The 17,389-nt window shown below is 33.3% G+C and overlaps 1 protein-coding gene across 6 annotated transcripts in view; it reads right to left on the bottom strand.

Moving 5' to 3' along the window:
* LOC128175542 (semaphorin-2A-like) overlaps positions 1-9,092 on the bottom strand; it is a 39,891-nt gene extending 30,799 nt beyond the window's left edge. For 2 of the 6 annotated variants that reach the window (XR_008242697.1, XM_052841279.1), the window contains exons 1-2: positions 8,959-9,092; positions 1,880-2,031 (exon numbers count right to left, since the gene is read on the bottom strand). The gene's annotated coding sequence lies outside the window, so the exon portion shown is untranslated. Of the gene's footprint in view, positions 1-518; positions 543-1,451; positions 1,705-1,879; positions 2,032-8,958 lie in introns of those variants that run through there. The other 4 variants (XM_052841287.1, XM_052841281.1, XM_052841280.1 and 1 more) reach the window with 4 other exon arrangements.
* Positions 9,093-17,389: the final 8,297 nt, after the last annotated feature.

Genomic DNA, 17,389 nt, shown 5'->3' on the forward strand with positions numbered 1-17,389 from the left:
ACACATGATTTAGTCTACAATCTACACCACACGGCACCAACACCTCTGCTATCTAGATCATACAAGTTGGTATGAAAAGCAAATGATTATTAGTACAGATAGATGCCCTTTGCTGTACTAAAATCAGTTTTAGGGGAAAAATTAAAACATTTTAAAACATGAAAAATACCACGGTTAGCACTGAATGTATGTTATTTTAAAGCAACAAATTGAACCTCTGGGAACATTATAAAATTCAGGACCTCCAGTCCTGATTGAATAAGTACAGTACAAAGCACTAAGCTATTATTTTTTCCCCATCATTAGATTACAAGTAGATTTGGCCGGTCAATGCACCCTGTGTTGGGCATAGTTTACCTTTTAATGACTGTAATTAATGAGATTTTTTCAGTGCCTGTATATCTGGTTACCCTAATTACCCTGGGAGCCTGATGGTACATGTACATACCCTGGCCTAACTACCCCAACTATATTTTCACTACCATCGGTACGTCCGGTAAACTCATCAATCACTGTACCTGTACTGCGTGTCTGTTATTTAACAAGATGGAAGCCACTGATGGGATCATTACATACGTCTCTCCACTGAGATTGTCCAGCACACCTGAACTCAGGTGCAACATATAAAGTTCAGATCATAAAACCCAATGGAAAGTTGATAGTTTTTTAACGGATTCAGCCTCAACCCATCACATTAAAAATAAAGAAGTTTCTTTCACAGCATTGTTAGAAAACCTACATAAAAGCTTATGTACATTGTTTACTCTGATCCAGCACCTGTGAGTATGTAATCGATACCTCAGACTAAATTTTTACATATTATAACCACCCCTAGAAACTGTGATAACAACCAAAACCCTGTGTGGTCTGGCTTAATAATTATTTCATCAACAAAAATTAAGTTTACAGCACCACTCTGTACATTGATCCATCTGTTACCATGTTGATGGTATTCCCACCCTCATCTAAAACTATGATACGGCTTACTCGAACACCAACATCCTGCATGTTTTATAACAGTATGATTATGAAAAATCAATCATGTGGTACATGTACATGTATTACTAATAAGCAAATGAGCTACATGTATCAAATGATCTGAGATGAATGTTATTTACTGCATAGAACAAACCTCTTCATTATTAAGAGCATGAGGGAAGGTCCTATTGACATGCACTTCAAAATGTTGAGGAAACAATAAGAATCAATAATGAAAAACCTGGCTTTAACAAGGATGGACCCTATAAATTATGATAATTTCCAAAAATTTAAAAACCTAACACTATTCAAGGTTTGAGTCACGAACATTTCAATGACAAAGTATTCTGTAATGTCACGTTTTAATGTTAATTAAAACAAAATTTAAAAATCATCAACATTTAATTGCATCAATATGAATCGGGGTTAAAATTCTTTCATTCAAAACTAGGTAAATTAAAATGATACAATACCTCTAAAAATGTGGTCAGTTATCCTATATAATACATACTTTATCAAATGTCACTGTCTTTTGAAGTATTGGAGTCAATGTCTTTTGAATAACCGTTAAAATCCAATTTAACAACGAGAAACAAAATAATGACAGTCATTTACACCGGCCAAAACATCAACACTAACTCTAATTCAGCTTTATCTCTTGAGAACATGTTCCACGTGATAAAATGTCTGGGCAGCCATATGGTATGATTAAAAACAATTCATTTTCATATGTAAACATTAAATTCTACACTTAGTATTCAACCGTACGTAGCTGAGGGCTATATTTGATTCTACCTCAAGGTGAAGCAGACAACTCTGTATAAGTTACATGTCAGACATAAATCTCTCTCTTTCTTTCTCTCTCTCTCTCTTTCTGTCTGTCTTTTCTTTTTTTTCTTACCTCATTTGTTGATCAATAAACATATGGGTGATAATCCAACATATAACAGACTGGCAGGTCTTTTCCGACAACCAGGGTGAACAAGGATGTTGTGTGTGTGTGTGTGGATCACTCTACAGGAAGCGAGTCGTCATCACGCCTTCGCCTTTACCCTACAGCAAATCAAAAAATGACGTTTAATCAGCCTGAACAAGTGAGGTTTTCTGAAAAAATTGCAGGGAATTTATATATTAAGTGATAATTAAAGTACACAGCAAATTGATCTCAAACAACCATTTACTTTCATTACTATAAATTTGACTACAATTCAGTATCTTCAATTGTATGCAATATGTACGGTATACACACTGTATTCCGAAATACCTCTAATGCAACTTGGAGGATTATACATTAACTGATGTAGCGCAATAACGACACGGCTACAGCATGTTAGTTGATGTCTACATTTTTTTTTTGTAATACTCTTTTTGTAATAATGTTTATACACTCAACACTGAGTCTGCAAAAATGTTTAATTAATGTTCCCTCTGTTTACTGCATTCCTGCCATAGCTAACTCAAACAGGAACACCCTTCTGAATGGAATTAATCAATTCTATGAAGATTCTGGGAAAAAGAACAATGAAACCTCAATATTAATCACTGTTTTCACTTAAAACAAACAGTTAATGGGATGTTAAGGCAGATGAAATTCTTTCTAAAGTTAGATTTACAAATCTGCAATTCTTGAAAGCGCCAAGACCATTTTTAAATTCTTCTTTCAAAATTTTATAACCATGCTAAAAAAAAATATTTTACAATTTGCACATATAAAAGAAAACAAATCAAATACATGTATAATTTAGTGTTTTGAATGGCAAATATGGATCTACATATTCATCAAGTTATTCTTTATAAAGATGACACATAATAAATCTACATACTGGTACATGTATATACTTGAATAACATAAAAATAAATGTATACATATTCATGCATGCATTTATTTATCATTAATGTTTCAGAAAGATCATATGATTATAAAACACCAGTTTTGTATTTAAGCAACAAGTAATGGTCCAAAGTTTCATATTAATTGTTGTTGTTATCATACGACACAACTTAGCAATCTGCACTAGTCATAAGGCATATCAATAAAAATAGAATCCTGAGACCAAAGTTAATAGAAGTCACTGGTTCTCTGCTACATGAAATAAAACTAAACAATGATACTGATTCCAACAAATAGGGGTATTGAACAATCCTAAGGGTATTCAAAAGAGATTGAAGGTACACATATATAAACATGAATTGACAGAAAATGTTAAAGGAAGAAAGAAATGGACATAAAAACTTAGAAGAAGTTCTGGTACAAAAAAAGATTAAAGATCTGACATCTTACAAGTCAGCGTGGTATTTCATCAATATACACCAACAGAACTGTAACTGGTGTACCTGGTATATGTGGTATACAGGTATATATATTGCAGGTGTCATAACAGTATTTCACTGAAGGTTCACGTCAAAACATGGCTGAGCCAAAATAATTCCCGAATTTTCCTTTGAATTCGGAGCGGTTCCGCACGCGACAGGAGCTGATTTTGTTTATGAGATGAAAAACAATGTGTAAGAGGTCTAACTATCCCATTTTTGTAATAATGCGAGGTCATTTGAATTTTTGATGCGTGTTGTTTCCGGAGGGGGGTGAAAAGGCCCGAGCTTGATTTTCAAGCACATGTGTAACTTCGAGGTAAACAAAGTCTCACGCCTTGCTGGATGCACATGTGTATTTTGCTAGAAAATTGTAAATGAAGCGTTGTTTAAAAAGATGTCAAGAGGATTTTTTCCAGAAGTTCGATTTCAATTTTTAATCTGTATCTAAAGTTGTGTAATTTTGGTAAGAATATATAGTAAAATTTAATACTGTAGTGACACCTTTATATATTAACAATAAGTTTATAACTGAAGTAAATACACATTGAGGAACAGTGATGCCAAAGTGAAGACTTACATTTATGAATATATTTGTTTTAAAAGAGGCCCATGGACCACATTGATCACCTGAGGAACATTAGGTATGATAAAATCAGCTTGATGGAATCATAATACAAACTATCTGGACAATGTTGTATAATACATGTAGATCCTCTATAAATAAAAATCCATTTTCCCCCTTGGATATTCTTATTCTCATTACCATTCGTCCCTTTTCTAACAGGATAATTTCATTGTCATAATTCATGTGGAGCATTGCAGTTCTCAAAAAGATCCTAAACAATTGTTTATGTATATGGGATATAAACCTACATCAAACTATGAGCCCCTCCTGACACTCATGAACTGTCCTGAGGCCAAAGTCTACACAATTTAAAAGAATCATCTGGCTGATAGGTTTCTGAGAAGAAGAAGAATTCCCTTTGCCAAAGGGTGCTTTGTGCCAAGTATGGTTGAATTTGGCCCAGTAGTTCTTGAGAAGATGTCGAAAATGTGAAAAGTTTACGGACAGACAGACGGACGGACAGATGACAGAAAAAAATGTGATCAGAAAAGCTCATATAAGCTTTTAGCTCAGGTGAGCTAAAAACAATATTTGCAAATATTTTTACCCAAATAAAAGTTTAATTTCTTGTAGAACAACTAAAAAACAACTAAATCTTCATTTGATTCACTGCAGATGAATAATGAAAAGGACAAGATCATGATTTATACAGTCATAGCATCAAATTTGTATCCTATTTTATGGCAATTTAAAAATGCCAGTGTGCTTAAATCACGTGTCAAACAATGTAAAGCCCTGGTTTTGCTCACTGAGAACATTGATATTAGCCCTCTCTGTCACTAGCCACATTATATACAATCAGATTCATTACATTTTCATTGCTTGTTAACATTTCGCATGATTTAACTGAATGACTGAACCACTGCATCTTCTGATAACTTTGGGGGAGAGCTTAGATAGGCAGATTTATACATAATAAAATATTGTTGAAATTAACTTAATCTTCTGATAAGTAGTTACTCCTTGATAAGAATAAGGTACTGGAATACCGGTACCAGTTCATGAATGTGTCGCATGTTTGTTCCACATGACTCTGTTGTCACTGGCATCCAATAAGTTGAGGATTTTGTGACCTTAATTCTGGTTATCAATTAAAGCAAAATAATTTTTACCTGGTAACATTTTTCTCAAGCAAAAAATTTGAAAGTTCAACAGAAAGATAAGCAGGGTTTGGAAAGGGGAATAACTCAATTAACATTTTTTTAAACTAAAAATTGAGTATCTTTATTCCTCCTTTCTATAAAACAATAAAAATCAGTCAATGCAGAAGCACTTGACCTGATGCCAACTCTAAAACACTCATTAGTTTTGGTTAAAGCCAAAATAAAGTTTACAGCACAATTAAGACAAGATTAACATGCCTTGGACACACAGTGGTTGCTTCAAACTCTCTGTGTTCTCTTTTTGTCGAAGACTTAAAATGACCAATTACTTTGGCAATGGATAGGGCATACTTGCCAACCTCCAGCATGTGAAAATCTGGTCATGACCAGATGTGGAAAGTAAAAAATCTGGTCATAGCGCGTAACGACATTCACGATATACTAATCATGCATTTCATAGGTATATACAATAGAAATATGTGTTAAAACTTATGTGTATTACATGTACTTTATTGCAAAGAAGCATTTTAACTAACAGTTGCTGATTTTGAATTTTGTAAAGTGATCTAACACAGAAAATAGTAGGTTGTGTTCAGCTGAAAAAAAAAATGCAAAAAGAGTTTCTGCTACATTAACCTTGCTTTTGAACTCTGTAAATGATGGCATGAAAGTTGTAAGCGACTTGGAAGACTTTTGTGTATTAAAAAGCATTCTATACATGACTTAGCGTTTTTGAATGTTTAGTCAGATCATTTTGAGCACAAAATCCAATATTCAAATGTGCGTTACATAGAACGCAAAAGCCTCGTTTTGTACTCGATTACTTTGTTTTACCTATGGAAATTCATTTTCCCAGATATGTTGATAGGTAGCGACAAAAATATCGTTTTCTTTTTGTTGGTTTTGATTCCGTTGGCCCCGATGAAGACCTTTTCTTATTGGAAGCCATCAAACTTAATGATTTAAACCTTCGCTTAGTCAAAACAACTCACGATAATAATTACACTTATTAAATAATGTGTCTACTAAAGCCATCGGCATTGTTTACGCGTTACGTAAATCCAAGCTTAGCTTGGGTTGATAACTGGAAGTCAAACGCGCAACGTAATTTACGAACCAAATCCGGAAATCGGGAGATTTTCGGGTTGTTCGACAAAAATCGGGTGAAAAGCATGACCCGCCGGGTCATAAAAAATAATCGGGTGAAGGGTTGAAAAATCGGGTGTGACCCGACGAAATCGGGTCAGTTGGCAAGTATGATAGGGTTTGGCTTGACTTGTTACAGAGCTTTTATAAAAGTAAGAAAGGTTAAAGATATCTTAGTGTTTATACATATACCAGTAATTAATATGCTTGATGGGACTCCAATGTCTGATGGTCATGCCAAAGTTAAATGGTCTTCGCCAATTTTTAAAATACCTCAATGGCTTGACATGCCAAAGTTTGATGGTAAGAAATGCAGTCGCCAAGGTCCGAGGGTGTGAAATACACCAAAGCCTAATGGTCTTAAATAGACACAGCACAAATATTGTTCTCTTTATTCATCATTCCTCACAATGAAATTGTAATAGCACACACAAAAGTAAATTGAATGTAGAATAAAGAAGAAAAAATTATGTTATTTTATTTTCAGCCCCAACTGGTTTGATTGATTAGATTTGATCATCATTGCCTAATTAATTCATTAACTCTTAATTTTCATTTCTCCTCCCATTCTCCATTTTTAAATAGATAGCAGCAATGTCACCAATGATATTGCCATGAAGTGACTTTACAAATATATTACGACAACATCCAACTTTGGCCTTGCAGGCCATCAGGCTCTAACACAGACCTTCGGACTTCAGCATGACCATCAGACTTTGGAGTTTGTATAATTTAAGAAATTTAATTAAAGAAAAAGTACTTATTACATGTACCAAGGTTGTCTGATTTTTGACACCGACTTACCCTCAAAATTATTTTTTTGTTTTGTATAACTTGTTCCCACTTTAAAATGTATTGAATTGAATTGTGATACAAGTCTTGCAACCCATTTTGTATTGTGAAGGGGGCATTTAAATTTTGTCTCAACAATCATTTTTTGATAGAATAATCAAATATATTTACATTTTTAACTGTCTTTGTCTGTGATAACATTACCAATCAATTTTGAACCCTAAAACCCAAGAACTTCATGAAACATGAGACTGTGACACAAAATGGGCATGTCTTATAGCATAACAGAAAAACGGCATTGGCAGCACCGTGTAGTAATACATAGCATGTGCTACATTAAAAAATAGTGGTTTTAAAATAATGTTGTTTTAAAGTGTAAAAATTGGAAATAATATGAGTAATAAGAAATCATTCTTTGAATATTATGAGGTGATATTTTCGGTCGGAATGTGGTCAAATCTATCATAAAGCCCTTTGAGTTTTATTGGATTTGACCACGCCCTGACCGAAATTATCACCTCATAATATTCAAAGAGTGATTTCTTATTACTTAAATATAACACCTGTTGGCATAAAACACTTGTATGAATTTGATCTGAAAGATAGATAAGTTGCAAGACAGCAGTGTACTCCATATAACTTTGAGTTGAAATACATTGTGTTATTATCTTCTTATGATGCTATAGTCTGTCCCAAATTAATGTTTTGGTCACATACACATACCTGTGAAAGAAGTACAATTGAAATCGATGAAAGGGAAAATATCCAAAATATCTTCATTGATATATTATAATTTTTAACTCAGAAAAAATCACAGGAATGAAGTACATTTCTTTAAAGATTTATAATGGGTAATGTTGACATCTATATTTTCTCCATTCGGAAGTAACTCGGAATACCTTGCACAAATTTTCAGCGTTATCATCCAGGTACTTTTAAGCAAAATCCCCATCAATTCTGTATAGTCTTGTTCGACCGGAGGCCAAGCTTCCTTTGTAATTCTCTGCTTGTCAGAGATTTACATAGACAGCCGAGCTCTTTGTTGAACCAGGCTGCATAGACTCCTATATTTTTAATCATGTATTTAAACCTGTTAAGTCAGACAGGTCCAGTTCAATCTCCTGATTTAGCTATATAGCTTGAATAAGGTAGCTTAATAAAGCTATTTTCTCATACATTTGTTTTACATATGTAATTTTTTTAGCATGTAAAAAAAAATGAAAGTGATAGTTTTCAACTTTGAACTGTTCTGTAAACAATGCATGTAAAGATCATGCATCAAATAATGTGTCTTTCAGAGACTTTGCACTTAAAGCTTTAGAAGTTTTGGGGCAAATGATTCATGACCATACAGTTACTTGAACTTACATGCATACTTCTTGATTGAAATATAGCTCAAAACTGCAATGTTTAAATTGTCTTTAATTATGGTTACTTTTTAAAGGTCCATAGTACAAATATGAACAGAAAGTAAATTGCAATTTTTTTGTCTATTTCTTACCATTTTTATTTGTGAAACACTGCATGTAAATAGCTTTATTAAGCTTTTTAAGTTATAGTATTTAAACATCAATCAAGAGATTGTACTGGACCTACTAGCGGGGACATCTCAAAGGAAAAATTTTGGAAATTTTTCATAGTTTTGAGTGACATTGTTTGAACTCCAAGGTTTATTATAGTAGGCATATAAGGGATAAACATCATGGCATCGGTATTAAAGAACATGCCCCTGATTTAGTGATTTTTTGCATAATTCTCTATGAAAATGGTTACCCATGTTATATCAAAGTAAATGATCAACTAATACCATATAAGGCGTACATGATCATGATTAGCTTTGAGTCAGTTGACGAGATGTGTACTATACATGTTATTTCTCATTTTTGAATTAACGTATTGTACGTCGTCGAAATCAATCATTATTTTAACTCTGCAGACACCGGACCCCGATAGTCATATACAGATTTCACATTCTTTGAAAAATCATGCAAATATACACACCTTTTTCTCGGATCTCGCTTTGAAATAATATGCATCCTAATGATCATAACCATGATTGGCAATGAGGAGAGGTTTAACATTCGGAAAACAATCGATCATATAATAAATCTGAGGTAATCCGAATGAATAAGTCTCGTTCAACCAGACGCTCGGCTGTCTCCGTATATCTCTGCTCATCGGAGATTTACGGAGACAGCCGAGCGTCTGGTTTTCAGGCCCCAAGATGTTTAGGTCCAAGCAAAGACGTTTAGGACCCAAGATGTTTAGGCCCCAAGATGTTTAGAAGAGACATAAATGAAATGTTATTTATGTCTCTGTTGTTTAGGTACCTGTTGTATTTAATATACTGTTTAATTATGTATCTCTTGAGCAGCTTTAAGCAAATAAATGCATTTTTGTTTGGAGAAAATTAATTACATAAAAATTGCGATGTCCGAGCTGCCATTATCATGATTATGTGATTCATGACTAAAACACAAAATTAAAGTTATATGAGGGTATGCATTATAGTATTCAGATTTGAAAATTGGTTTGCTGCCTATCATCATTGAAATTATACAAAGTTTGAATATTTAAAAAACAATCTTTTATCATTGATGCTCTTCACACAGCAGCAGATTTACCGATTTATAATTAAGAATAAAATCCCTGAAGCAACTCTCTGCTCAAAGTTTACACAAGTTATTTCTGTAATCATTCCAGTAGAAAGATATCTCGACAATTATACAACTTGGCTGTTATAATTACGCTTATTCTGAACTATAGATGCAGGTGATGAATATATTTCTTAGGGATATTTTTGGAATATTCTTTTAATGAAATTTAATTAACAGGCATGCAAAGCAAATACACATTAAATTCATGTTTGAGTTAATTTATTATTTTCAATAGAAAACCCCATATATGTACAGAATATGTGATATTTATAACAGATTAGATAAATAATTGCTTTAAGAATACTTTATCTCGTAATTACAAGACAAGATCTCTTAATTATGAGAAAAGATCTCGTTTGTTACGAGTTAATTATCTCGAATTTACGAGAAAAGATCTCGTTATAACGAGTTAATTATCTCGTTATATTACGAGAAAAGATCTCGTAATTTCGAGAAAAGATCTGGTTATTACGAAAAAAGATTTGTATTATTATTTATTTGGTACGTTTCTGAAAAGACCTCCAAGTCGACTGGTTCACCCTTTCAGTCTATCTTAATCTTTTCAGATTTAATAAATTGTTCAGTTGATCTAATAATCTAATCTAATAATCAATTTGCTTTGCTCCTCCTTCTGAAATTTCTATAAAACTGCTTGGTCCGATTTAAATTTTGTGTACGCTTTCAAACGATGATTATGCTAAGTATGTGTATAATAAAAGACATTGCAGTAGTTCATACACTTTACATAAAGAGAATAGAACAATGAAACGCGCCATTTTAGATAGATCTTTTTTCGTAATAACGAGATAATTAACTCGTTATAACGAGATCTTTTCTCGAAAATACGAGATAATAAACTCGTAATAACGAGATTTTTTCTCATCATAACGAGATCTTTTCTTGTAATAACGAGATCCTTTCTCGTAATTAAGAGATAATTAACTTGTAATAATGAGACCTTTTCTCGTAAAAACGAGATAAAAATATTTTTTTTTTACGTGACCCTATTCGTTTTTCGTACATATGCCTGTAAAGTGATCCTCCATATTGCGACTTACTTCCTGTCGCAATAAACAATAAAATTAATTAGAACTAATTATGATATTAAAATTTTTAATCTTTCTCATAATTGATACCAAATTGTGTAGCGCGATATTGATAGGTTAGAGAGTTAACAACGAATCTGGACGTATATAAGTTCGAATTCCGTTAGGGCTTTTATTACTTTTAACTTTATAAGAAGTGTTAAAACAATTCTTTTTGTTCAAATGTTGTAAAATTTGACAATCTGACAACCTTAATTTCTAACAAACAAAAAACTTCACTCGGACCCCCCCCCCCCCCCCCCCATGCCTGAAAAAATCCTTGATCCATCTGGAACACAACATGCAAACTACATCACATACATGTACATGTGGCAATCGGAACATGGCTCAGCCTTTTCCGTCAAGTCGATGTCCCGACTGGTACATGTGGCTAGAATGGAGTTATTTCCCGTTCACCATTGCAGAATTTTATCTATATAGTATGAATACGGGACATATGTGACCGGGAATGAACCAGTGGTAATTGTATGGGAGGGTGTTGGGACACCTGTAGCATTAATCGTTTTTTAATTTAAACTGCTTTTGGATTTCAAGATACATTTACATGTAGGTCTATTATGAATATCCACAGTGTTCGTATAATTTATTATTTTATTTTTTTTTATCACATTGTAACCTCTATTAAAATAGTACCGATCATGGAATTTTCAAGTATATAATTTTGTAAAAAACACCGCATAAATCCCGCTTACATTCAAAAACGTAAGGGTACTAGAGAATCAATATTGAATGTACATGTACTTTTGTTGCTTCACCCTTCCCTTTTATATCATAAAAAGGATATGCAACTATATCCAATATATGGGGAGACCTTCAGTATTCTGTGTCCTCTTCTAGTGGACATGATGCCAGCCATCTTCCCAAGTCAAGGGTTTCTGATCCGCTGTGCTCTACATCAGAAACCCTTGACTTAAGATGAAGATGGATGCCAACTGGGTTTTGGTTTTGTTCTTTGTAGGTTTTTTTTTTGGGGGGGGGGTGTTTTGGGGTTGTTGTTTTTTTGGGGGGGGGGGGTGTGGGTTTTTTTTGTTTTTTTTTTTACATGTCTTTATTATTTACACCATCCAAAATGTCCTCTATTCAAACATTTTGAGAACTTCATTTTGTGACGTATTTTTCGTCGTCTTTTGATCTGTTGGTCACTGGTTCGACACTTGCCGAGGCTTTTGTATTGTCATAAATTTCAAACGGTCATTATGTTCTGAATAAGATGTTATTTCATACATCTCAATATGTCAAACTGTTTCATACCGGCGTAATGTATTTTGAAATGCATGGTAGCGACAGAATATATAATTCAGGGGTGGGGATGCGGTAGTTTTCAAAATGATTGGGGTATATAGGAAAGAGGTTGAGGCACTTACGTCACACAAAACTCATTGCCACTCTAAACAAATGGCATTAACAGACTAATGTGTGACAATCCACAACAATACCATCCAGTGTCTATACTAGTATACGGTTTACCTACAAGGGTTGGGATCCCAACCAATTTTAAGATGTCTTAACTACATGTAAGTAAATGTCAAAAAATATATTGGCCATTCATAAAAAATGAAAGATTGGAATGACTGATTTGATTTGAACATGTTTTTATTGTACATAAATACATTTGGGATTGGGTACAAGTTCCATTACTTAGACCGCCCTCTCCCGGTACAAAGATAAAATACAACAGTTGTATACGCAACATCAGTAAAGGCCAGTGGATCAAATGGCAGTTTACATATCTGCAATTAACATGTTTATAATTAACAGTGGTGTACTAATAGTATACTAGTATTAGGATCAATTAAATCTTTGAGTGTTTTTTATATAAGTATAATCTAATGTAAATTAATGCTGTTTTTTGACACTTATTGCACTCTCACCCCACAGTGAAACATGGTTATTGACAATGTTTAGATCTATGAAAAAATTCATGAAATAAAACGTTTCTAGCATCTTTATATTTATTGCATGTAAAAATTAATGGTAAGTACATGCATCTTGGAGCTTACCACACGAACAGAGTGGACTGTTGATAATATTACATCGAAATAAATCATTATTTAGTGCACAATTGTGACTAAGTCAGGTATGAATAATATTCAAATATCTATTAACATAAATAAAAAAAATTAGGTCTAGTTCTACAAGTAAGTACATTTTTATTTTTAACAGGAACGTGTATTTTTTCCCCTCAGAAATACGAACGGAGTCACTTTCACGGACATCTGTTGAAAGCGCATTCCATTCAATTTATACAATTCCAAACGATCGACATCTTGGTGTATAGTCTATCCCAAGTTATTGCTTCCATCATTTTTTGATTATTTTTAATAAAAATACACATACCTGTTAAAGAAATGCTGTTGAAATCGATAAAAGGGAAAATAACCAAGATATCTTCATTGACAAATTATCATTTTTCAATCATTACAGTTCACAGGAACGAAAACAAATTTCTTACGGAGATTTATGATGGGAAAAGTTTACATCTTTTCTCCATTCGGAAGTATTCGGGACACCTCGCACAATTTTTCAACGTTATCATCCGGGCTTATTAATGGCTGATGCAATGCAAAATCCCCGTAGACTTTTTATTTTGGGATGTGTATTGAAACCTGAAGCAGTAGAGGGGGCGTTTCAAAACAGATAATTTGGACATTTTTCATATTAGTGATGAACGTAGTTTGAACTCAAAGGAATTTATGCTTATCGAAATATCAAGCGAAAAGTGGTGGAAGCAAAAACTCGGGACAGAGTATAGAGTAATTTTGCGCATTTCTGTAAGTATAGTTAGATGCATTAACACGCTTTTTTGGAAAAATATCCATTGCATAACTGGGTAAAATGTTTCCGTCAATTTTATATGCATTGTTTTTAGCCTGGATATTTTCCTTCTACGATATCGATAAAGCGTTCCACCTTGTTTCAAGGTAAAGATATTCCCAAAATCAAAAATACATTGTAGGTAAACCTGTAACAATTTTTGCTGCAATCAATTGTATTTTTTCTAATTGTTCAGAATCAGTAGTTATCACTGACAGAACATCCGCCCTATACATGTACATCAGATGCATATTCTATCTGACGCCTTATTAATGAAGTATATAATGTGATGACCAGTGATTTTCTGTTAAGTTTAGAATTGAGTTTTTTCATCAATCCCGATTTCTTTTGATAGACTTCAAATGAGATGACCAGTAAAGGTAATAAGAAAATATAACACCTAAGTGCTTATACGGGTGGATACGAATTCCAAATCACATCCTTGAAATTTTAACGCAGGGGTTACTCTATTATGTTTATTATAAAAATAAACAGCCTTAGTTTTTAAGGATTAAAACTCAAGAGATATTTCTTAGACCAAGCTTCTGAATTTAAAAGATTTTGATTTAAGTTGAATTCCATATTGCGTAAATTGATTGGAGCATGTTGAAAACTATTATCATCTGCAAAAAGTCTGCAAAATGTTTGCATGTTATCTGACTGGGACCACATCTTAAGGGGGATGTGCTGCCATCTTTTACTTTTGAGAATAAGAATGTAAAATTTCTTGAACTGGCTTGTTTCTGACCAAAATTGACCAAAAATGTTGCCTAAAGGTATAAAAGCACTAAATATGAGATTCTACATCTTCTTAAAACAGCTGTCAAACTGCGCAGCTACAGAGTTATTTTGAAGATTTAAAAATCAGAAAAAAAATATGAGGGGGGATTCATTGCTGTCCTCTCTACAACCATTTGTTGAGAAAAAGATTGAAATTTGCACATAAATGTAGAAAATTTGCCTCAAAATAGGGCACCGTATTTTTATCTGTCGGCATGGTATCTATTTTTAGAACAAGAAAATTCCAGGCTATACTTGCAACTCCTGTGTCTATGGAGGCACATTGACATTATATTTTCATTGATTAGAATAAATGTCAATTCAAAATAATCTGAATTGAATGTGACAGACATCTCTATACCAGTTCCAATTGTATTGTTTTAGCTCTATTAGTTTAAGTTAAATTCTCTTTAGAAGTAGGATAGGGGTCCAAAAAATTAATTGCCTTAAAGAAAAAACATATTTTTCAATGAAAATATAACTCTAATGTACCTCCATAGGCACAGACAAAAATATATCCTGCAAATTTATGGTTTTTTGAGACTTATTATAAGAATAGTACCCTCATTTGAGAAAAAGTTACAACTTTAATAAGCAAGCTTTGACCTTTTTCTCAACAAATACTATTTTCATATTTTTAAATCTTAAATTTTAGTCTGTAGCTGCGCAGTTTAAAGTGATTTGCAAATGCATTTTTCTACACTTGTATGCATAATTTGCATACAAAACAACATGTTGAACGTCATATTTATTGCTTTTGTATCTTCTGACAACAGTTTTAACAAGTTTTAGACAGAAACAAACCAGTTAAAGAAATGTTTACATTTTTATTCTCAAATGTAAAAGATGGCAGCACTTCCCCCTTAAAACGACTATCTATTTCCAACATTAAACGTCATATATATACATAGGGCATGTAAAATTAAAGTGACGTTTCAAAAACCCTGTTTACAGTAACCACATTCTCAATAAGTTCATTAGAAAGTGTACTGTTTTGGAATAAAGATTTTGGCTGTTTTTAAGCTACATGTAATTAACCAGTTATAGAATGAGGAGGGTGGGCTTGTGAAGACCTCTACGGCACTTAAATTGTTTAATCAATTGTTCTGTACATCTTTAAATCAGCAGAAAGAATGTATAAAAAAGAAGAACTAAGGATGGGATAGTTCAATTCTTTGTAAGATGTTAAACCATGCGCAAATGCACAATTTTTTTCCGGAAGAGGGTGATGGTGGGGGGGGGGGGGGTCCAACGGTTGTTTGAGTTTGCCCGGGAGGGATTGTCTGTGGCATATTTTTTGTAATTTTATGTTATTTCAGGATACCTGAATTTTCGGGGGGGGGGGGGGGGGGTGTCTGGACCCCATGACTCCCCTCTAGATCCGCGCATGCTTAACCGTCCTTATTTAATTAGAGAGGGGACCCCCCCCCCCCCCCTCCACTCACCAACCCCACCTGGAGACTTGATCTTCATGTGAACATTGCCTTCTCTTACCTTATACATGTACTTAGTTTTCCCGAAAAATGCACCACAATAAAGAATCAAGATTTATTTTTAAATTCTAGTGTATTTTTCTAAGAAAATGACCCAGAACAATTAAAAATACTTCATAAGTCTCTATGCTATATATTTCAAGATTAGTTTTGAAGTAATATTTAGATGAAAGTGACGACGGACTAAGACTGCTTTAAATACTAGTATATGCTATCAGAGTACCTCATGTAAACTAACAGATAAAAAAAGGTCCATGTCTTACATCGATCACATTATCAACAATGCTAAAATTCTTTGAAGTTCATTGCAAATGTTAAATCATTTTATCATATGATAAATTAATATTTGGCTCTCTGATTGGCTGAAATCCAACATTCTAGGAAAGTTCATATGCACGTGACATACGAGGTGAATAGTATACAACATTTCATTTCTTCTTTTACATTGCTACGATTGGTTATCACCATTGCTCTCGTCCAATTAAATTTCGCATTTCTCACTGGGTTCAGCAATTTTAACATGAAGTTAAAAAAAAAAACTAAGATTAGATAACAATCAATTTGTTATGCATGTATCAATTTGTCACTGAATCATATAATAAAACAATTATTGCTTTTTTCGATCAATGCAATGGTTTAGCAACCTTTGGGTTCTATTAATATTATAGATCATCTTGGGTAGCTAAATCATCGTACAGATCTCAAAACAGCAATATTTGTATAATTTATCTCTTAAAAATGGAGAAAAAAAATGTTTTTCTTAAGTCTTCGCATAGGCTCGGTTTCTGATCTATTTAACTAAACCTAACAAAACGCGAATATATTTTACTGTGTATATGTATTTTGACCCGCTTTTGTACTCTTCTCAAACCCATAGTGTTATGTTTGAAAATAGCTTTAAACTATATTGCACTTGCTAATTTAAGAACTTTATCCAGGTTGTCGCTGGAAAAGTACATTATAAATTATGATATTTCTCAAAACTATGTAGAATAAAAGTGCATAAGTTCATGATGTAAAAAAAAATTAGAAACACGATAAAAATTATATCAAATTTAAACGAACCTTGTGTAAGAGAGAGAGAGAGAGAGAGAGAGAGAGAGAGAGAGAGAGAGAGAGAGAGACAGAGAGACAGACAGACAGACAGACAGACAGACAAAGCATTTCTGGCCTTGGCTGAGACATTTTGGAGATATTTAGATACAGTGTAGGAAATAAAGTACAAACAATTTTCAATCTTAATGTAAGTTGTTGATGCTTTCTAGTTTTTGATGAAAACCATATACACCTTCTTCGTATGGAATGAGATCGAGTTGGCTTTGTTTCCTCTTTAACACGGTTGATGCCATGGGAACACACTCAACTTTAACTGTAATTAACGGCGAACAGTCTAAAACAGGATCAAATGGATGCAAATCACGACACTTTAGAAAACAGTGTGGAATAGCATGCTCATCGGTTCTAAATGTTAGCTGATGTTTTCCGCATCCGGTCTCCATTAGTCATGTGATAACACCGATATCCAATCACAATTTTAACGACGATCGCTAGATATCACATTCTTTGCCAATTACCCGCTTTT

This window comes from Crassostrea angulata, chromosome 3 (assembly GCF_025612915.1).
Source record: "Crassostrea angulata isolate pt1a10 chromosome 3, ASM2561291v2, whole genome shotgun sequence".
Taxonomy (NCBI): domain Eukaryota; kingdom Metazoa; phylum Mollusca; class Bivalvia; order Ostreida; family Ostreidae; genus Magallana; species Magallana angulata.